This window comes from Marmota flaviventris, chromosome 4 (genome assembly GCF_047511675.1).
Source record: "Marmota flaviventris isolate mMarFla1 chromosome 4, mMarFla1.hap1, whole genome shotgun sequence".
Classification (NCBI taxonomy): Eukaryota; Metazoa; Chordata; class Mammalia; order Rodentia; family Sciuridae; genus Marmota; species Marmota flaviventris.
In genome coordinates, this window is record NC_092501.1 from 109880037 (window position 1) to 109904874 (window position 24838).

Below are 24838 nucleotides of genomic sequence, written 5' to 3' on the forward strand. Positions count from 1 at the left end.
TTAAAAGCATTCCAGGGGATTCTGAGATGCAGAAAGAGTTAAACATATCTTATTCTATATAAGTGCCTGTTATTTATATTCAATTCTCTACTTCTGTACTCATTTATTTTTATACTTATCTCTACATACAGGTACAATCATATTTTTAAGCAGAAAAGGAGTTAAACTATAGCTAGTGTTCAGCACTTTTATTTTACATTTAGTACATTGTTAATATATTCTGGTAACACTATTAATGAGTGAGAATGCTTATATATCACTTACTATTTTCTTGGGACTGAGATAAAGTTTTATATAAATGTGAACTCATATGACTATCACACCAAACCTATAAAACAAGTGCTATTATTATTCCTGCTTTATAGGTGAGAAAAGGGCAGCACAGAGAGCCCAGGCAACTAGCCCACAGTCTCCTGTTCAGATTTTGTCCCAGGTAATATGGCTCCAGAGAACTTACTCATAAGTACTACCCTGTTCATCCTTTGTACAAGAAGGTCACACTCATCCTTTGCGATAGCTGTTTCCTATTATATAATATAGATTCATCCTAATGAATTAAGATTTTAAGTCAATGGGATTTTAGATTGTCTCTACTTTTCCACTGTTGTAAACAACACTGTGATGAACATTTATATATGTATAATCTTGCATTATATCTTTCATATAATGCAGCATATATTTTGCATTTATATTGTATTGTTTTTGTAAAATAGTTCCCCCTCGCCTGCTTCCACAGGAACTTTTTTTTCAGTTTTATAATTGTTCACAAACATTTCCTACATAATCCAACATACAACAGAAAAATGGTACCTCTTTGTAAGATAGTTTTCTAGGAGCTAAATATTTGTTCTAAAGGCTCATCACATTTAAAATTTTCATTAGCGCTGAAAATTTTTCTACATTTTAAGGTATTTTGAAACACATGACTCATTTTTCATTGTTCAACTGACTCAAAAGAGACCTTCCAAAATTTAATTATTCCTCAGAATTATCTGTTGTGACTAGAATTTTGTGATTAATAAATTTGATGAATATGACTTCTAATCTATTTTTAAAACATTACTAAATGTGTTAAGTACAAAAGATTTAATGATTTAACTTCATGGTTTGAATACAGAGATCCTTTTACCCCAGTGTATTTATTCCTTAAGTAAGTGATTATTGATACTAGAAAAATGCTGAATAAAATTTACTATTATCTAATTGCATGCTAGATATAAAGATCCAAATATAATTATTGTTGATAAAAATTTTACTAAAAGAATACCATTATCCCCTTACTAGATATGAAAAAAAAATTAAGGCTCTGTAAGATTATGGGATAATAGCCAAATATCTAGTATTTTGCTAAAGTCAAAATATGAACTTTTTTAATTTGAAAGCTTCACTTTTATATGCTATATCTATGTGACATATCTGCTTTCTTAATTAGGTTTATGTCAGAAAAGATACAGATTCAATCATTTGATCTCCCAAAACAAAACAGTTAGTGTTAAAATGCACATGAACACAAAGAAATGACGACAAAGAACAGCAGCATATGTAGGACTCAAGAGGATGTAGGGGCATGTTTTTGGAAACATTATTCATAGTCAAAAAGCTCTGTTTCTTTGATATGGTCTCATGCTATCTCTTACCTTTCAGAATTACCCTATATCTTCTGAAAATGTCTAGCTTATATTTTATCTTAGTTTCTATTTGTTCAGTGCATCTGGATATTGTAATCTCTCTGGCATACTTTAACTTATTTTGCCTTGTCCACATACTTTGACAACACCATTAAGGATTACATATAAGAAAGAAGAATAAGATATGGTACATGGATATGAATAGTTTCTTCATAGCTCAAATGTACTTTGCAAAGTTCCTCAAATTTTCTATTGCATTTCCCAGTTCTTTACATTTACAAATGCCCTTCCCATATCTGAAATCTTCTCTCTTCTTTGGTTGTGACAAAACTCTTTTATGTTTCAGTGATATGACTTGAAAATTACTTTGTCTAGAAATACTTTTCTGCAGTTATCCACAAACCTCATGACTCACGCTACTTGAGTCAATGCTCCCATTGTATTTTTACATCAATAGTCACAATTGCTTTTTTATCTTTCTAAGTATTTATACAACCATTATTTCATATGATTTGTTTGTCAGTGAGTGTTTTGTATTAGACTCTGGGCACCTGAATGGGGCAAAACTCTCTTCTTCTTTGTATTTTATAAATCTCATATAATGATCAGAAACTAAAAAATACTCAGTAAACATTAATTGAATGAATGAGTCATCAAACCACATTGTAGTTTTTCTACCTTTTCCCCAAGGAAGTATTTTTAAGGGTCTACCTGAAATCAATAAATTATTTGTTTGTTAGTAACATTAGGATATTTAAATTATGCCTTGAATTGCTTAGGAAAGAAAAAAAAAATTGTATTTGTTGAAACTCTTCCTATATGATGACATCTATTTACTTATAAATATGTCATACTAACCCTTTTCATATAGCTTTATCTTAGGTAATTTCTAAAATAGTTGTATGCCTCTCATAACATTTATTAGCTAATTACCATAAATAAAATAATTTTATTATATATATATTTTTTCTGTTAAGTTCCTTAGTTCAGAAGCCCTTTTCTCAAATTTCAACTGGAAACTTCTTTCTCTTTGAGAGATCTCTCTATCTATCCATCCATATATAACATATAATACTTTCATTTCGGTTCAATATTTTTTTCATTATCAATAGAAAAGATCCAACATGGCGGCGGGCAGAGAGGCAGCATTTTCAATATGCCCCCAGTGATGGGGTCATAAAGACGCATAGATAATGCTTAGATTCTACCAAAGGAGAATCTCCTAGCAAAATTCCACTGAAGAGAGACTGGCCGGGAGCTACTAGGATTTTTTGAAGCGACAGATTGCCCCAGACGAGCGAATCCCTGCCAGGAGATGCAGATCCAGATCCACCAGCCACAGTCCGCATGCCGCAGCATGGCTGCCGGCCCGTCCGCCAGCAACAAACATGACTGGGTCCCTCTAGCCTTCCAGACGCAGCTTGGCAGGAAGAAGTCTTTAGCCAAGCCTTCATGAAATAGTGAGCTGGGAGCTGAAGCTAACCGGGGATGGACCAGTCCCACCCCTCCCTTCAGACACTCTGGCAAGGAGCCTGGGGCCCACCATAGCAGAGAGGTGATGTCATCGGAGTTTGGCCTATGGAATTCCTTCCCAGCAGAATCCACTTTAGCAAGTGTGTGACTCCCTCCCCATCCAGATACAAGCAGCCAGGAAACTTCATGGACCTCTCAGGGGTCGTGTCAGTAGGGAAGCAGAGGGGATCCCCGACCTCCAACCTCCCATATCATCAGCGGTGACTCCCAAGGTCTTAGCCGCCAGTTTACCACAGCACTGGGGCTTAAATGGGACGTGCAGTGGGGCTGCAAGTGTAACTAGATCTCTGGGGAACTGCTTCTGGTGAATAGGACCTGGCTGGCTGGCTGACAGGAGGAAGGGGGGTAAGGGCCGGAGTAGTGAAACGGCTCTGGACTGACAAGTCTGAGAGACTCCCAGGAGAAGCCTTACAGGGATTGCTATGGGCAGGTAGAGAGCAGAAGCTCCACTTGGAGGGCACAGCTCCACCTACTGGAAGAGAAGAAAATGGATCTCTAAAAATTCAATATTTTTTTTTTCTTCTTCTCTCTCTGTTCCTTTCTCCCCTTTTCCTTCTCTCTTTCTTTCCCGTTTCAAGTTTTATTGTTCTTTTCATTCTCCTCTAATCTATCTATCTCTCTCTCCTTCTTTCTTTTTAAGAGCACCTTCATTCCCCTACCCCCCAACTTTCATCCCAAGCATTACGTCTTCCATTACGTGTAATTGTCTAAATACAAATAGGTGAATGTCTCAAGGCTGTCTGTAGGGCTCCTAAATACCTAGCTACTACCAACACCCTGATCCAATTGCCTGTTAGTATCCACCTTCAGTAGAGCAATCTTCTAAAGTAGCCAAGACATACTAACCCTCGTACCATCATAGCACCTAACATAAACATATAGTCCTAAGAACAAACAACAAATCACTATATGCATACAGAACCTGGAAGCCTTTTATGAATTGAATGAATCAGCTTTAAAGTACAATAAAGCCCAACATTTCTAGACATAATCTCCCACCACAAAGGAAAGACAACAGAGATATACAAAGCCAAAACAAATGTTTAGGAGAAAGCAGTTACAAAGCAGTCAAACAGAGCTGGAAAGTAACGTGAACAACATGAAAAAACAAGGGAAAAAATGACTACAAACAATGCAGGACAACTTAAATCTACAGGAGGACCTAGAAGCATCAGAAACATGGACAGGGAAAGAAATCAAGGCATACCTAACTCAGATGGAACAGAATATTAGAGAAGACATGAGACAGCAAGTCCAAGCATTGAAAGTATATTTTGAAAACAAACTAAACAAACAAATTCAAACTGCAAAGAACGAGCTTTACCAGGAGATAGAGATTAAAAAAAAAAAAAAAAAACAAACAGTAATCCCAGAAATGCAATAAACCATAAACCAGATTAAAAACTCTAACAAGAATATTACAAATAGGCTAGATCAAGTAGAAGTCAGAACATCAGATAATGAAGAAAAAGTTTATCAACTTGAAAAGAATATAGTCAACACAGAAAAGATGCTTAAATCTCACGAGCAATCTATCCAAGAGATATGGGAACTCACAAAAAAAAAAAAACAACAAATTTGAGAGTCACTGGGATAGAAGAAGGCACAGAGGATCAAACCAAAGGAATGGACAATTTATTAAATGAAATAATCCTAGAAAACTTCCCAGAGATGAAAGATGGAATGGATTGCCAAATCCTGGAAGCCTACAGGACCCCAAACATCCAAAACCGTAATAGACAAATTCCAAGACATATACTTATGAAGATAGCCAACATACAAAACAAGGAGAGAATATTAAAAGCTACGAGAGAAAGGAGGCAGATAACATTCAGTGGTAAATCAATTAGGTTAACGTCTGATTTTTCATCACAGACTTTGAAAGCGAGAAGATCCTGGAACAATGTATTTCAAACGCTGAAAAATAATGGATTCCAACCAAGAATACTGTATCCAGCAAAATTAAGCTTCAGATTTGACAATGAAATTAAAATCTTTCACCATAAACAAAAGCTAAAAGAATTCGCAACCAAAAATCCAGCACTGCAAAGCATTTTGAGCAAAATACTACAAGAAGAGGAATTGAAAAATAGCGCCCAAAACTAACAGTGGGAGGTATGTCAGTAAAGGGGGAGAAAAATAACCAAAGAGGAAAACCTAGCCAAACTAAAATAAATAAATAAATAAACATGACTGGAAGTACAAACCATATTTCAATTGTAACCTTAAATGTTAATGGCTTAAATTCACCAATCAAGAGACATAGGCTAGTAACCTGGAATAAAAAAACAAATCCAACAATATGCTGCCTTCAGGAGACTCATATGATAGGAAAAGACATACACAGGCTGAAGGTGAAAGGTTGGGAAAAATCATACCACTCACATGGCCCTCGGAAGCAAGCAGGAGTGGCCATACTCATATCGAATAAAATCAACTTCAAACCTAAGTTAATCAAAAGGGATTAAGAAGGACACTATATACTGTTAAAAGGAACCATCCACCATCAAGACATAACAATTATCAATTTGTATGCACCAAACAATGGTGCTGCGATGTTCATAAAACAAACTCTCCTCAAGTTCAAGAGTCAAATACACCACAACACAATAATTATGGGGGACTTCAACACACTGCTCTCACCATTGAACAGATCCTCTAGATAAAAACTGAACAAAGAAACTATAAAACTCAATAATGAAATTAATAACCTAGACTTAACCGACATATATAGAATATATCAACCATCATCAAGTGGATACACGTTCTTCTCAGCAGTACATGGATCCTACTCAAAGATATATCATATATTATGCCATAGGGCGACTCTCAGTAAATATAAAGGTGTGGAGATAGTACCATGCACCATATCTGATCATAATGGAATGAAACTGGAAATCAATGATAAAAGAAGGAAGGAAAAATCTGGCATCACCTGGAAAATGAACAATATGTTACTGAATGATCAATGGGTTACAGAAGACATAAAAGAGGAGATAAAAAAATTCTTAGACACAAATGGCAATACAGACACAACATACCGGAATCTATGGGACACAATGAAAGCAGTTTTAAGAGGGAAATTCATTACTTGGAGTTCTTTCCTCAAAAAAAGAAAATACCAACAAATAAATGAACTCACACTATACCTCAAAAACCTAGAAAAGGAAGAGCAAAACAACAGCAAATGTAGTAGAAGACAAGAAATAATTAAAATTAGAGGAGAAATCAATGGAATTGAAACAATAAAACATTAAAAAAATTGAAAAAACTAAAAGTTGGTTCCTAGAAAAAATAAATAAGATCGACAGGCCCTTAGCCATGCTAATGAAGAGAAGAAGAGAGGGAACTCAAATTACTAACATACGGGATGAAAAAGGCAATATCACAACAGACACTACAGAAATACAGAAGATAATTAGAAAGTATTTTGAAACCCTATATTCCAATAAAATAGAAGATAATGAAGATATCGATAAATTTCTTAAGCCACACGATCTACCCAGATTGAGTAGACACACACAATTGAAACAGACCAATAACAAAAGAAGCAATAGAAGAAGCCATCAAAAGACTACCAACCAAAAAAAGCCCTGGACTGGATGGGTATCCAGCGGAGTTCTACAAAACCTTCAAAGAAGAATTAATACCAATACTTTTCAAGCTATTTCAAGAAATAGAAAAAGAAGGAGTTATTCCAAATTCATTCTATGAGGCCAACATCACCCTGATCCCGAAACCAGACAAAGACATTTCAAAGAAAGAAAACTACAGACCAACATCTCTAATGAACTTGGATGCAAAAATTCTCAATAAAATCCTGTCGAATCAAATACAAAAGCATATCAAAAAAATTGTGCATCATGATCAAGTAGGATTCATCCCCGGGATGCAAGGCTGGTTCAATATACAGAAATCAATAAATGTAATCCACCACATCAATAGACTTGAAGACAAGAACCATATGATCATCTCGATAGAGGCAGAAAAAGTATTCAACAAAGTACAGCATCCCTTTATGTTCAAAACACTAGAAAAACTAGGGATAACAGGAAATTACCTCAACATGGTAAAAGCTATATACGCTAAACCTCAGGCTAGCATCATCTTAAATGGAGAAAAACTGAAGGCATTCCTTCTAAAATCTGGAACAAGAAAGGGATGCTCTCTCTCACCACTTCTATTCAATTTAGTTCTTGAAATACTAGACAGAGCAATTAGACAGACAAAAGAAATTAAAGGCATAAAAATAGGAAAAGAAGAACTTAAATTATCGCTATCTGTGGATGACATGATAATATATTTAACAGACCCAAAAGGGTCTACAAAAAAACTGCTAGAGTTAATAAATGAATTCAGCAAAGTGGCAGGATATAAAATCAACACGCATAAATCAAAGGCATTCCTGTATATCAGCAACAAAACTTCTGAAATGGAAATGAGGACAACCACTCCATTCACAATATCCTCAAAAAAAATAAAATACTTGGGAATCAACCTAACAAAAGAGGTGAAAGATTTATACAATGAAAACTACAGAACCCTAAAGAGAGAAATAGAAGAAGATCTTAGAGGATGGAAAAATATACCCTGTTCATGGATAGGCAGAACCAACATAATCAAAATGGCGATATTACCCAAAGTTCTCTACAGGTTTAATGCGATGCCAGTCAAAATCCCAATGGCATTTCTTGTAGAAATAGATAAAGCAATCATGAAATTCATTTGGAAAAACAAAAGACCCAGAATAGCAAAAGCAATTCTAAGCAGGAATTGTGAATCAGGCGGTATAGCGATACCAGAGTTCAAACTGTACTACAGAGCAATAGTAACAAAAACAACGTGGTACTGGTACCAAAACAGACAGGTGGACCAATGGTACAGAATAGAGGACACAGAAACCAATCCAAAAAAGTACAACTTTCTTACATTTGATAAAGGGGCTAAAAGCATGCAATGGAGGAAGGATAGCATCTTCAACAAATGGTGCTAGGAAAATTGGAAATCCATATGCAACAAAATGAAACTGAATCCCTTTCTCTCGCCATGCACAAAAGTTAACTCAAAATGGGTCAAGGACCTATATATCAAATCAGAGACACTGTGTCTGATAGAAGAAAAAGTTGGCTACGATCTACATATTGTGGGGTCGGGCTCCAAATTCCTTAATAGGATGCCCATAGCCCAAGAGTTAATAACAAGAATAAACAAATGGGACTTACTTAAACTAAAAAGTTTTTTTTCTCAGCAAGAGAAAGAATAAGAGAGATAAATAGAGAGCCTACATCCTGGGAACAAATTTTTACCCCTCACACTTCAGATAGAGCCCTAATATCCAGAATATACAAATAACTCAAAAAATTAAACAATAAGAAAACAAATAACCCAATCAACAAATGGGCCAAGGACCTGAACAGACACTTCACAGAGGAGGACATACAATCAATCAACAAGTACATGAAAAAATGCTCACCATCTCTAGCAGTCAGAGAAATGCAAATCAAAACCACCCTAAGATACCATCTCACTCCAGTAAGATTGGCAGCCATTATGAAGTCAAACAACAATAAATGTTGGTGAGGATGTGGGGAAAAGGGTACACTTGTACACTTCTGGTGGGACTGCAAATTGGTGAGGCCAATTTGGAAAGCAGTATGGAGATTCCTGGAAAATCTGGGAATGGATCCACCATTTGACCCAGCTATTGCCCTTCTCGGACTATTCCCTGAGGATCTTAAAGAGCGTACTATAGGGATACTGCAACATCAATGATCATAGTGGCACAATTCACAATAGCTAGACTGTGGAACCAACCTAGATGCCCTTCAATAGATGAATGGTTAAAAAAAAATGTGGCATCTATACACAATGGAGTATTACGCAGCACTAAAAAATGACAAAATCATAGAATTTGCAGGGAAATGGATGGCATTAGAACAGATTATGCTAAGCAAAGCTAGCCAATCCTTAAAAAACAAATGCCAAATGTCTTCTTTGATATAAAGAGAGCAACTAAGAACATAACAGGGAGGAAGAGCATGAGGAAAATATTAACATTAATCAGAGACGAGTGGGGGGAGAGAAAGGGAGAGAGAAGGGGAAGCATATGGAAATGGTAGGAAACCCTCAATGTTACACAAAATTACATATAAGAGGTTGTGAGGGGAAAGCTGGGGGGAACAAGGGAGAGAATTAAACAACAGCAGATGAGGTAGAGAAGGAAAATGAGAGAGGAGGGGAGGGGGGATAGTAGGGGATAGGAAGGCAGCAGAATACAACAGTCACTAATATGACATTATGTAAAAATTGTGAATGTGTAACTGATGTGATTTTGCAATTTGTATTTGGGGTAAAAATGGGAGTTCATAACTCACTTGAATCAAATGTATGAAAGATGATATGTCATGAGCTTTGTAATGTTTTGAACAACCAATGAAAAAAAACAATAGAAAAAATATTTTTGATTAGCTTTTAAAACTCCTAAAACACATGTTTATTTTCAAGAGCCAATATTATCACTATACCTCCAATTTTCCTTTTCTGAAACAGAAAACATTTGTATTTTTTAAAGCATGCAGGTGGTCTGAAGATAATAGGGGAAAACTGGCAATTATTCATTTATAAAAAATTGACAAGAAACACAAAAATACCTACAAGGGACATTATTATTTCTTGAGGCTGTTTCAGTGTCAACTGACAATGTCTTTCTTTTAAACATAAACCTCCTTGGAAAAGTGGTTCATGTGTAGATAAGAATTGTGATATAATAGAAACAGCCACAAAATTCAAATGAGAACATAGCAGATGTTCATATGACTGAAATTGGTCCACATTACTAATTATTTCTAATATTTTAAATTTATTATGCTTTAAACATCAATACAAATTAAGACAACAATAATGAAAACCAATATAATATAATGTTTTAATCATGGAAATAATATATTTCTTTTTTGTCATATTTTGGAATCTTTAATATGAATACTTATCCAAATTGGGCTGCTTAACAGAGTTAGAATGATTTCCAAGTACACATTCTCAGGCACCATTTTGAAGATTCTCATTCAATAGGTCTCCAAAGGAGCTCAAGAATATGTGATATTCTCCTGCAAGGTAGGCGGGCCTGCGACCCACCGGCAGAAGAGGAGCAGTGGCCTGCTGAGAGGCAGAGCCGCCCCCTCCCCCTGCGCCGGCAAGGTAGAGGGAACTGTGACCACGCACAGAGCAGGCCCAGTGGCCTGCTGAGGGTCAGAGCCGCCGCCCGCGCCTGCAAGGTCGGCGGACCTGCTACCGACCGGCAGAGCAGGCCCAGCGGCCTGCCGGCGTGGTAGGCACATTGCCCCAATTGGAGGAGAGGCAGAGCCGCCGCCCGCGCCTGCGAGGGAGACTTTGCAACTACACAAGACCAATATAAATATCTAGGGGGAAAATTCAATAGCACAACAGTTTCACCAAGTAGAAAGGAACGCGAACAGTATGAAGAGACAAGGAAAGAAAGGACCACAAGCATTGCAGGTCAACTCAACGTTAGAAGAGGTAATAGCTGCAGCAGATGGAATGTCAGATAAAGAATTCAGGATATACATGCTTCAGATGATCTGGAGTCTCAAGGAAGACATCAGACAGCAAAATCAGACAATGAAAGATCACTTCAACAATGAATTACATAAACAAATCCAAGAAGCAAAAGATCAACTATACAGGGAAATAGAGGTTATAAAAAACAAACAAACAGAAATCCTAGAAATGCAGGAAGCAATAAGCCAACTTAAAAACTCAATTGAGAATACTACCAGCAGAGTAGAACACTTAGAAGACAGAACATCAGACAATGAAGATAAAGTATTTCAACTTGAAAAGAACATAGACAGCTCAGCAAGACTGTTAAGAAACCATGAGCAGAACATCCAAGAAATATGGGATAACATCAAGAGACCAAATTTAAGAGTCATTGGGATACAGGAAGGGACAGAGTTTCAAACCAAAGGAATGAGCAATCTATTCAATGAAATAATACGAGAAAACTTCCCAGACTTGAAGAATGAGACAGAACCCCAAATCCTAGAAGCCTACAGGACGCCGAATGTGCAAAATCATAAGAGACCCACACCTAGACACATTATAATGAAGATGCCCAACATACAGAATAAGGAGAGAATTTTAAAAGCTACAAGAGAAAGGAAGCAGATCACATTTAGGGGTAAGCCAATCAGGATAACAGCTGATCTTTCAACACAGACTCTGAAAGCTAGAAGATCCTGGAATAACATATTTCAAACACTGAAAGAAAATGGGTTCCAACCAAGAATTGTGTTTCCAGCGAAATTAAGCTTCAGGATGGAAGATGAAATTAAAACCTTCCACGATAAACAAAAGTTAAAAGAATTTGCAGCTAGAAAACCATCTCTTCAAAACATCCTTGGCAAAACATTACAGGAAGAGGAAATGGAAAATAACAATGAAAACCAACAGTGGGAGGTAGGACACTATAGGGGGGAAAATAATCAAAGTGGAAAACAAACCATGTTTAGTAACATAAATAAACAAATATGGCTGGAAGAACAACCCATATCTCAATAATAACCCTAAATGTTAATGGCTTAAACTCACCAAACAAGAGACACAGGCTAGTAGAATGGATCACAAAACAAGACCCAACAATATGCTGCCTACAAGAGACGCATTTGATAGGAAAAGACATACATAGGCTGAAGGTGAAAGGTTGGGAAAAATCATATCACTAATATGGACTGCGGAAACAAGCAGGAGTATCCATACTCATATCAAATAAAATAGATTTCAAGCCAAAGTTAATCAAAAGGGATAAAGAGGGACACTACATACTGCTCAAGGGAACCATACACCAACAAGACATAACAATCATAAATATATATGCCCCAAAAAATGGTGCAGCTATGTTCATCAAACAAACTCTTCTCAAGTTCAAGAGTCTAATAGACCACCATACAATAATCATGGGAGACTTCAACACACCTCTCTCACCACTGGACAGATCTTCCAAACAAAAGTTGAATAAGGAAACTATAGAACTCAATAACACAATTAATAAGCTAGACTTAATTGACATATATAGAATATACCACCCAACATCAAGCAGTTACACTTTTTTCTCAGCAGCACATGGATCCTTCTCAAAAATAGATCATATATTATGTCACAGGGAAACTCTTAGACAATATAAAGGAGTAGAGATAATACCATGCATCCTATCTGATCATAATGGAATGGAACTGAAAATCAACGATAAAAGAAGGAAGGAAAAAGAATACATCACTTGGAGAATGAACAATAGGTTACTGAATGATCAATGGGTTATAGAAGACATCAAGGAGGAAATTAAAAAAATTCTTAGAGATTAATGAAAACACAGACACAACATATCGGAATCTATGGGACACATTGAAAGCAGTTCTAAGAGGAAAATTCATTGCTTGGAGTTCATTCCTTAAAAAAAGAAAAAAACAACAAATAAATGATCTCATACTTCATCTCAAAATCCTAGAAAAAGAAGAGCAAAACAACAGCAAAAGAAGTAGAAGGCAAGAAATAATTAAAATCAGAGCTGAAATTAATGAAATCGAAACAAAAGAAACAATTGAAAAAATTGACAAAACTAAAAGTTGGTTCTTTGAAAAAATAAACAAAATCGACAGACCCTTAGCCATGCTAGCGAAGAGAAGAATAGAGAGAACTCAAATCACTAACATACGGGATGAAAGAGGCAATATCACAACAGACACTTCAGAAATACAGAAGATAATCAAAAATTATCTTGAATCCTTATACTCCAATAAATTAGAAGATAGTGAAGGCATAGATAAATTTCTTAAGTCATATGATCTGCCCAGATTGAGTCAGGAGGATATAGACAACCTAAACAGACCAATATCAATTGAGGAAATAGAAGAAACCATCAAAAGACTACCAACTAAGAAAAGCCCAGGACCGGATGGGTATACAGCAGAGTTTTACAAAACCTTTAAAGAGGAACTAATACCAATACTTTTCAAGCTACTTCGGGAAATAGAAAAAGAGGGAGAACTTCCCAATTCATTCTACGAGGCCAACATCACCCTGATACCTAAACCAGACAAGGACACTTCAAAGAAATAAAACTACAGACCAATATCTCTAATGAACCTAGATGCAAAAATCCTCAATTAAATTCTGGCGAATCGGATACAAAAACATATCAAAAAAATTGTGCACCATGATCAAGTAGGATTCATCCCTGGGATGCAAGGCTGGTTCAATATACGGAAATCAATAAATGTTATTCACCACATCAATAGACTTAAAAATAAGAACGATATGATCATCTCGATAGATGCGGAAAAAGCATTCGACAAAGTACAGCATCCCTTTATGTTCAAAACTCTAGAAAAACTAGGCATAACAGGAACATACCTCAATATTGTAAAAGCAATCTATGCTAAGCCTCAGGCTAGCATCATTCTGAATGGAGAAAAATTGAAGGCATTCCCTCTAAAATCTGGAACAAGACAGGGATGCCTCTCTCACCACTTCTGTTCAACATAGTTCTCGAAACACTGGCCAGAGCAATTAGACAGACGAAAGAAATTAAAGGCATCAAAATAGGAAAAGAAGAACTTAAATTATCACTATTTGCAGATGACATGATTCTATACCTAGCAGACCCAAAAGGGTCTACAAAGAAACTATTAGAGCTAATAAATGAATTCAGCAAAGTGGCAGGATATAAAATCAACACGCCTAAATCAAAGGCATTCCTGTATATCAGCGACAAATCCTCTGAAATGGAAATGAGGACAACCACTCCATTCACAATATCTTCAAAAAAAATAAAATACTTATGAATCAACCTAACAAAAGAGGTGAAAGACTTATACAATGAAAACTACAGAACCCTAAAGAGAGAAATAGAAGAAGATCTTAGAAGATGGAAAAATATACCCTGTTCATGGATAGGCAGAACTAACATCATCAAAATGGCGATATTACCAAAAGTTCTCTATAGGTTTAATGCAATGCCAATCAAAATCCCAACAGCATTTCTTGTAGAAATAGAGAAAGCAATCATGAAATTCATATGGAAAAATAAAAGACCCAGAATAGCAAAAACAATGCTAAGCAGGAAATGTGAATCAGGCGGTATAGCGATACCAGACTTCAAACTATATTACAGAGCAATAGTAACAAAAACAGCATGGTACTGGTACCAAAACAGGCGGGTGGACCAATGGTACAGAATAGAGGACACAGAAACCAATCCACAAAACTACAACTATCTTATATTTGATAAAGGGTCTAAAAGCATGCAATGGAGGAAGGATAGCATCTTCAACAAATGGTGCTGGGAAAACTGGAAATCCATATGCAACAAAATGAAACTGAATCCCTTTCTCTCGCCATGCACAAAAGTGAATTCAAAATGGATCAAGGAGCTTGATATCAAATCAGAGACACGCCGTCTGATAGAAGAAAAAGTTGGCTACGATCTACATTCGATGGGGTCGGGCTCCAAATTCCTCAATAGGACACCCATAGCACAAAAGTTAATAACTAGAATCAACAAATGGGACTTACTCAAACTAAAAACTTTTTTCTCAGCTAAAGAAACAATAAGAGAGGTAAATAGAGAGCCTACATCCTGGGAACAAATCTTTACTCCTCACACTTCAGATAGAGCCCTAATATCCAGAGTATACAAAGAACTCAAAAAAATTAGACAATAAGAGAACAAACAACCCAATCAACAAATGGGCCAAGGACCTGAACAGACACTTCTCAGAGGAGGACATACAATCAATCAACAAGTACATGAAAAAATGCTCACCCTCTCTAGCAGTCAGAGAAATGCAAATCAAAACCACCCTAAGATACCATCTCACTCCAGTTAGATTGGCAGCCATTATGAAGTCAAACAACAACAAGTGCTGGCGAGGATGTGGGGAAAAGGGTACACTTGTACATTGCTGGTGGGACTGCAAATTGGTGCAGCCAATTTGGAAAGCAGTATGGAGATTTCTTGGAAAGCTGGGAATGGAGCCACCATTTGACCCAGCTATTCCCCTTCTCGGTCTATTCCCTAAAGACCTAAAAAGAGCATGCTACAGGGACACTGCTACATCGATGTTCATAGCAGCACAATTCACAATAGCTAGACTGTGGAACCAACCTAGATGCCCTTCAATGGATGAATGGATAAAAAAAATGTGGCATTTATACACAATGGAGTATTACTCTGCATTAAAAAATGACAAAATCATAGAATTTACAGGGAAATGGATGGCATTAGAGCAGATTATGCTAAGTGAAGCTAGCCAATCCCTAAAAAACAAATGCCAAATGTCTTCTTTGATATAAGGAGAGTAACTAAGAACAGAGTAGGGTCGAAGAGCATGAGAAGAAGATTAACATTAAACAGGGATGAGAGGTGGGAGGGAAAGGGAGAGAGAAGGGAAAATGCATGGAAATGGAAGGAGACCCTCAGAGTTATACAAAAGTACATACAAGAGGAAGTGAGGGGAAGGGGAAAAATAATACAAGGGGGACAAACGAATGTCAGTAGAGGGGGCAGAGAGAGAAGAGGGGAGGGGAGGGGAGGGGAGGGGGATAGTAGAGGATAGGAAAGGCAGCAGAATACAACAGACACTAGTATGGCAATATGTAAATCAATGGATGTGTAACTGATGTGATTCTGCAATCTGTATATGGGGTAAAAATGGGAGCTCATAACCCACTTGAATCAAATTGTGAAATATGATATATCAAGAACTATGTAATGTTTTGAACAGCCAACAATAAAAAATTTAAAAAAAAAAAAAGAATATGTGATATTAATAATATTCCGGTTTTTCTTACTTGGAACACAGATTCATATTGTGAAACATTGCTTATTCTATGTGTAAGAGTTCATGAATACTGAGTCAGTCACTACATTTGAAAGGCAGAGGGGACATTTAATTTAGAAAAGGATTTGTTTTAGTCAGGTAGTATAGGTAGTCATGTGGTATACATGCACACACATATATATCACTGTCAAAGATATATCCTCAATTTCTTATATTATACACAGCACAAGCATAACTGTATTTTACTAAGATTATATAGGCCGATAAATGTGCATTATGAAGTATGTTTATTCATACAAATATCCATTTGTATATATTCATGCAGAGATCAAGATATGGATATATTCTTTTATGTATAATTAAACTATATATAGATATCTGGAGGTATAGTCTGAAAATTTTATTTGTTTTGTACATTTTTTAAAATTTATTTAAATGGTGTTTTTAAAATAAATAAATTTTAGTCTCAAAGTTGTGTTTTTAAGACTCCATGTAGCCCTGACTTAATCTTGCTGGGTGCTGCATAGATATCAACTCCACCTAGATGTATAATGTGTTTATTACTTATTAACCAAAATATATGTTATATTTTATGCTTTGCCCTTATAAACAGTGCTTTAAAAACTCATTTTAAGAAACAATTCTTGTTTCTTTCTCCTAAATACCTAGGATTAGAATTGCTAGTAAATTGAGTATTTGGATCCATACTTTTATTAAATGGGGTTATATCACTCTTCAAATTTTTTTATCCATGTGTACCTCCTAACTAGTTTGTATAAGCTGTCTCTGAGACTTGGTCTTATTACACATTCTATTTTTCTGTTTATCTAATTGTAGAAAAATGGTGCCTTAATGTTATTTTAATTTACATATCTGTGACACACTTGTAATTTTGTAATGATATGTAGATTTTAAATGAATCTCCCAGATAAATATTTTTCTAGCTCTTTTTAAAAATTATTTTGTATTTATTTGTAATTGAAAACTCAATAATCCAGAAATGTTTATTTTCCGCAATATTTTTTAAAGTTTTTAAAAATTTTTTATTCAATGACAGCAGAACGCATTACAATTCATATCACACATATAGAGCACAAGTTTTCATATTTCTGGTTGTATACAAAGTATACTCACACCATTCATGTCTTCATATATGTACTTAGGGTAATGATGTCCATCTCATTCCACCATCTTTTTTATCCTCTTTCCTCCTCCCTTTCCCTGCTTCCCCTTTGCCCTATCTAGAGTTCCTCAATTCCTTCCATGATGCCCCTCCCAACCCCACTATGAATCATCCTCCTTATATCAGAGAAAATATTCTGCATTTGGTTTTGGGGGATTGGCTAACTTCACTTAGCAATATATTCTCCAACTGCATTCATTTACCTGCAAATGCCATGATTTCATTCTCTTTTGTTGCTGAATAATATTCCATTGTGTGTGTGTGTGTGTGTGTGTATACATATATGTATATATGTATATGTATATATATGACATTTTCTTTATCCATTCATCTACTGAAGTGCATCTAATTTGGTTCCATAGTTTAGCTATTGGGAATTGTGCTGCAATAAACATTCATGTGTCTGTGTCCCTGGAGTATGCTCTTTTAAGTCCTTTGGGTACATACAAGGAGAGGGATAGCTGGGTCAAATGGTGTTTCCATTCCCAGTTTTCCAAGGAATCTCCATACTGGTTTACATATTGTCTGCACCAATTTGCAGTCCCACCAGCAGTGTATGCGTGTGCCTTCCTTTTCCCCCACATCCACACCAACACTTACTGTTGTTTGTATTCTTAATACCTGCCATTCTGACTGAAGTGAGATGAAATCTTAAGAGTAATTTTTGTTTGCATTTCTCTAATTGCTAGAAATGTTGAACATTTTTTACATGTTTGTTAATTGTATATCCTCTACAAGAAGTGTCTGTTAAGTTCCTTGGCCCATTTATTGATTGGGTTATTTGGTTTTTTGGTGTTTAGCTTTTTGAGTTCTTCATATATCCTAGAGATTAGTGGTCTATTTGATGTGCAACTGGTAAAAATTTGCTCCCAGTTACAGGCTCTCTATTCACCTCACTGATTGTTTCTTTTGTTTTGAAAGATCATTTATTTGAATCCATCCCATTTATTAATTCTTAATTTTAATTTTTGTGTCGTAGCAGTCTTATTAAGTAAGTAGGGGCCTAATCTGATATGACGGAGATTTGAGTCTATTTTTTTCTCTGTTAGACTCAGGGTCTCTGGTTTAATGCTTAGGTCCTTGATCCACTTTGAGTTTAGCTTTGTGCATAATGAGAGATTGGGGTTTAATTTCATTTGTTGCATATGGATTTCCAGTTTTCCTAGCACCATTTTTTGAAGGGGCTATCTTTTGTCCAATGTACATTTTTGGTGCCTTTGTCTAATATAAGATATCTGTAATTATGTGGGTTAGTTTCTGTGTCCTTTATTCTGTACCATTGGTCTACCAATCTGTTTTGGTGCCAATACTATGCTGTTTTTGCTACTATTGCTCTGTAGTATAGTTTAAGGTCTGGTATAGTGATGCCACTTGCTTTACTCTTCTTGCTAAAGATTGTGTTAGCTATTCTGGGTTTCTTATTTTTCCAGTTGAATTTCATGACTATCTTTCTATTTCTATGAGGAGTGTCATTGGGATTTTGTTTGGAATTGCAATAAATGTGTATAGTGCTTTTGGTAGTATGGTCATTTTGACAATAGTTTTCTGTCTATCCAAGAACAAGGGAGATCTTTCCATATTCTAAGGCCTTCTTTCCTTTCTTTCTTCAGTGTTCTATAGTTTTCCTTGTAGAAATCTTTCATCTCTTTCGTTAAGTTGATTCCCAAGTATTTTATTTCTTTTTTTTAAGGCTATTGTAAATGGGGTAGTTTTCCTAATTTCTCTCTTGGAGGATTCATCACTGATATACAGAGATGCATTTGATTTATGGGTGTTGATTTTGTATCCTGCTATTTTGCTGAATTTATTTACTAGTTCTAGAAGTTTTCTCATGGAATATTTTGGGTCTTCTAGGTTAGAATCTTATCATTGGCATATAGTGCTAATTTGAGTTTTTCTGTTCCTATCTGTATAATTTTAATTTCTGTGGCTGGCTTTCAATTTGTGATGTTCCTGCCTCAGCTGCTGGGATTACAGGCAAGCACCACCATGGATTAATTTTTTAAAAGAAAATCAAATTAAATAGTTGTTTCTATTTTGTTTGTATACTTTGAAACACTCTCCCAGGTTTTGAGGACCTTTCTTCTGGATAGTTCCCCTTCTTTTTTTATATACTGGGGATTGAACTCAGGGGCACTCAACCACTGAGCCACTCCCCAGCCCTATTTTGTATTTTTATTTGGAGACAGGGTCTCACTGAGTTGCTTAGTCCCTCACTTTTGCTGAGGCTGGCTGTGAACTTGTGATACTCCTTCCTCAGCCTCCATAGCTGCTGGAATTACAGGTGTGCCACTAGACCCAGCTAGTTTCTCTTCTTTATAAATTGAGTAAATCCACTTCCTGGTCATTTGCCTCATGAAGCTTTCATATTTCTGGATTTTACACACTGTCCTCAGTACATCAGGGTCTAGACCCTGGGATTCACCAGATGAATGTACTACAGGAAGCTCACTACCCCCATACAAATTGCCATATAAACTGCCTTCTACAGATCCTCCTTGTAGTTTCCATGCACCAAAGCTCAACCTTGATTTATTTCCTAGACTGAATATTCTATTTTTTTATATGAACAATGAACTGTTGATTTTTTATGTGTACAATGAATTGTTGAAATTTTCCCAAATGTTTTATGTCTTTTAATATGATGGTTGTATTTTTCTTTTTCTTTGTTCATGTTTTATTCTCTTTTATTCTGTTAAAGTGGTACATTTACATGAAAACCAAAGGAACTTGAATAGCAAGCAAGGAAAAGTATTTTTGAAGAAATACCTTAAAAAAGATAAGAGAAAATCCATTGACTACAACACATATATAAGAGGAACTGCATATTAAAATTAGCAAATTCTCTTCATCAGAATCATCAAGATTGTGAATCAGTAATTCACTGATTGATAAAATATGTTTATCAAATTATTTAGGAAAAATTAATTTATCAATAATATATTAGACTTCTCCATAAGAAAAGACAAATATCCTAATGGAAAAGTCATCAATAGGCTTGAATTGACCTCTTACACCAGGATGAATTAAACCAGCCAACAAGATATATGACAAGGTGATCTAATTCATTATTCATTAGAGCGATAGCTATCATAATAAGGGTAAAAATCTTGCTGTTTTACTGATTGGGTTATTTGGGATGTAGAGGTCAGGTGGGAAGTAGATATGTGAGATTTATTGGGTTGTTTATTGCCAACAATCAGGGGGAAGGGAACAAGGACAAGCAGTAAAATCCTTAAGTTGCAATACAGGCATAAATTAGCATAACCATTTTGAAGAGCTGTTGCATGTGATGTATAAAAGGTAATCACATGCTTATCCTATGTCCTTAGGTATATATTTCTAGGCAACAGTTCCCAAAAGAACTGAAAACATTTTCTAACCAAATGATCTATACAAAAAAAGAAATTTCATTCATAAATACCTAACATGAAAACCAACCCAGATATTCATTATCAATAAATAAATTTGGGCATATTCATATAATGCAAAACTGCAGAGCAACAACTAATACAATATTTATGCACATATGAAATTTGTAACATATATGTATCTCAAAATTAACAAGTTGAGTGAAAAAGCTAGCTACAAAATAGCACACAGTGCTGTTTCATGTGAAATTCAAGGCCAAACACTCCAGCTTTCAGAGCTTTCAACCCAACCACTGTGTGACACTTCCTGTCCTAGAAAAATGAAGGCTCTTCAATAACAGCACCCTTTTTCCTATAAAAATAAAATGTGCTGGACACATCACATCTCATGTTGGAGCTCGGATGTGTTTTGAGCTCATTTTGGGGGAAATTCCCCAATCTCATCACTACAGCACGCCTTGTGTAGCTAAATTATTTTATTTCTGAAAATCTAGATTTTTAGATACTTAATATAGCCCAAAGTATATGCCCTAAAAGGATATGTCCCTCCCATGTGTCCTAGCAATAGACTGTGAGACTCTGTACTAATCACTTTATACATATTTTCTCAATTAGTTATCACACACATATGCACGACCTATCAAATAGTTATCATTCCCTATTACATACTGGAAAACTAAAATATAGAAAAATAAATAACTTACAACATGAAATATATTTTAAAGCAATTAATACTTTGTACTGTTATTTCTCTTAATAGTTTCTTTTAATTTTTCAAGTCCCTCTTTCTCTCTCTTGCTCTCTCTTCCACTCTCCTCCATCTCTACAATTACTTTAAAAGACACTAGGTAATAGAGATTTTTCTAATAATTCATTATACTTGCTATCCTCAAGTGCTCATACATTATTAGATCTGTATTATCTATCCAAATTTCAATACATCAATTCAGTGAATAAAAGTCATTTTTAAACAATCTAATGGATAATAATAGATAAAACTGTTTACCTGTGCTTAACATTTCACACTCAACACATGACCACCTGGTTAATATATCTTTCTTATAACTTTAATTGAAATTAATCAATTTAGGTTCTATATCCTTTTCTCTAGTAATAGATTGCCAATATATCTCCCTCAGAGATACTTGATAAAAGAAGAGAGCACTTATGAAATGATATCCAGGGACTAAAGATGCAATGGTTAATGTGAAAGATAATTATAATTACATTCTATTATAACATTGATTAGAGTGCTGCTATGAATTAAAAGTATCATCATTCAGTGGTGCTTATCATTATGAAAATATATCACATGATTCTCTAGCACCACATCTTGCTGTAGTGGTTTTTAAACACAAGGTCAAAGATTACTGGTAGCACTTATATGTCTCTATAAGAAATGCTCAAGTTTTTTAAAAAATATTTTTTAGTTGTTGATGGACCTTTACTTTATTAATTTATTTATATGCAGCACTGAGAATCAAATCCAGTGCCTCACATATATGAGGCAAACACTCTACCACTGAGCCACAACCCCAGCCCAAGAAATGCTTAAGTTTGTTTTTATGTATACATCCATTTGTACATTTCATCAATTATTTCTTGTGCATAATCATTTAAATATTGTATTCAAAATATTAACTAAGACCTAACAAATCATATATTAACTAAATTGAAGTTTCTAAAAACTTTTGATTTCCTAGAAATAATATGATCAATTTATTCAGAAACTTCCTTTTCCAGCTGTAGTATTATAAATCCAAAGCATAGAAATCCCCAAATCATCTTTTTTGTAGATATATTGATATAACTATTGTATTTTTCAATTTCTAACATGTTTTTTCTTCTCACAACTATTGTTGCCATTCTAAAGGTTCATTTGCAACCCTAACACACACAGGGAGGGAGAGAGAGAAAGAGATTTTTGTTCTATTCTAATATTGATATATCTATAAACAGATGACTTTGAGCTTTCTTTGAATTAAAAATATAACACTAAAGCTAGAAAAAAAACTTAAGAGAAATTAATTTTTTTTTAAATTTTATTAAATATTTTATTAATTTTAAAACACTGAAAATGGCAGGTGTAAAAATCTCACATTAAGCATTAAATTGAACACCCCAGGTGTGAGTGTATATATTTTTCATCAATAAATGGCATATTAAATACAAGAGAAAGCTGCAACAGCCTTAATTAAATGACTTTGCAGATGGATGCTGATAGTCTAAGCCATTGAAACATAAAATGTCACTGTCACTTCAGGTCTTCTAAGCATTCAACAAAGTGACATGCATTGCTGAAGCAATGTTTATTTTGTCAAAGTCAGCCTATACACTTACAATTTTATCACACTGTCATGAATAGTGAAACCTATATTTGTGAACAATTTAACACTTGGATAATCCATGCTTCCAAAAGCATTATTAAATCCTATGTCAGCATGTTTGGGCAATTATTTCTCTCATGTAGACTAATTCCAAGTTTATTTACTTTAATGAATGGAAGTTGTTTTTCTTTGGGAGGACTGAGTGCACCTAATCATAAGTATATCTGATTCTCATTTTATTGGTTGGTGAGAGTATGATTGAACTAAGAAAAAACACCAGACACTGCAATTAATTATATTAATGTTTAGTTGCTGTAAATAGGAACAAGTGTGAGAGATGAGCTTATAAGTTTTCCATTATTATAAGCTTGGGACTCATAATTAAATTAATCTTATTTTCTTTTTGTAAAGTAGTTAATAGATTGTCAATATAAAATTTTAAGAAAACAGATAGTTCATTTGGAACATATTAAAAAGTGAATTGAGATTGTTGTATAGGTGCCTTGTCCTTTCCACTATAACAATTTTATCCATTAACTTCATCAAAACAAATTATGAAATCAACATTCTTGCCTTGTAACATACGCATCTGTTCAATTCATTATAACTGAACTTAATTGATACTTGTTTAGAACCTATGTGTGGCAGTAGAGGGTGTAGCTCAGTGGTATAGCACTTGTCATGTTGACCTGTATTTTACACCCAGACTGCCAAAAAAGAAAAAAGAAAAAGTTTTGTAATTATTCTCTAAAGTATATGAAGATACACAAAAATACCTACTCCTGATACTTAATATTAAATTCTATATTGATATCATCTTAATAATTAAAATTATTATGGTGTTTTGATATAAATATTACTAGGCTCTTACTAAATTTTTGTGAATCACTTAACACTTACTCTGAATGTCTTTGAATAAAGAAAACTGTTGGAAATGGCTCATTCTCAATTTAAAAATAAAGATACAGGAATCTTGTATCAGGTAACTAGAAAGACAAATAAAGATATCCTAAAGTACTTGTGCTTATTTCAGTAGGAGGTTACTCAATCACAGGTAACATGGGCACATCTTTCTGTGGCCAAGGATAAAGGAAAACTGAGAGATGTTGGACATTCTTGAAGGAAACACATTTTTCAAAAGTGGATTATTTCATGCTTTATAATGATGATTAGTAGAGAAATTGAGCAATGGCTATTTTTTTCTGTATTTTAAAGTATATTCAGTGAGGCAGATATTTCTACATCTTTGATATCACAAAACATTTTAACAGAAAATATTCCCCAGACAGTAAATGTTTAATGAACTAAAGGTTAAAGGCTATTAGACCTCTGAGAAATAGCAAGTGTGTCTTGATTTGTTCTTGGTTTTGGCAGAGGAGATCCTTACAACTTAATATTCACCATCATATTCATTTTTTCTTTCTCCTTTATTAAGAAATAGCTAAGTTTTCTGAAGTTTCATTTCTAAATATAACTGCTATTTAGGAAAAATTTAATTGACAAGCAATTTTTCATTCATATTAAAACTAAACAATAGAGATAGAAAAGGAAATGTAGAAGGTATATATCTATATCTGAGAAGGTAGAAGGTATGTATCTCTCTCTCTCTCTCTTTATATATATATATATATATATATATATATATATATATATATATATATATATATCTACTACAGATACCCATATACAGATATATATATATATATATATATATATATATATATATATATATATATATATATATATATATATCTGTAGTAGATACTTATATATATATATATATATATATATATATATATATATATATATATATATATATTTGAGAGAGAAAGAGGTATTTTTTATGAAACATGGTCCCTACACTTCTCACAAACAGCAGTATAAACTACATTGATGATGAACACTTAAGAAACAGAAGGTATGTACGTCCTGATGGTCA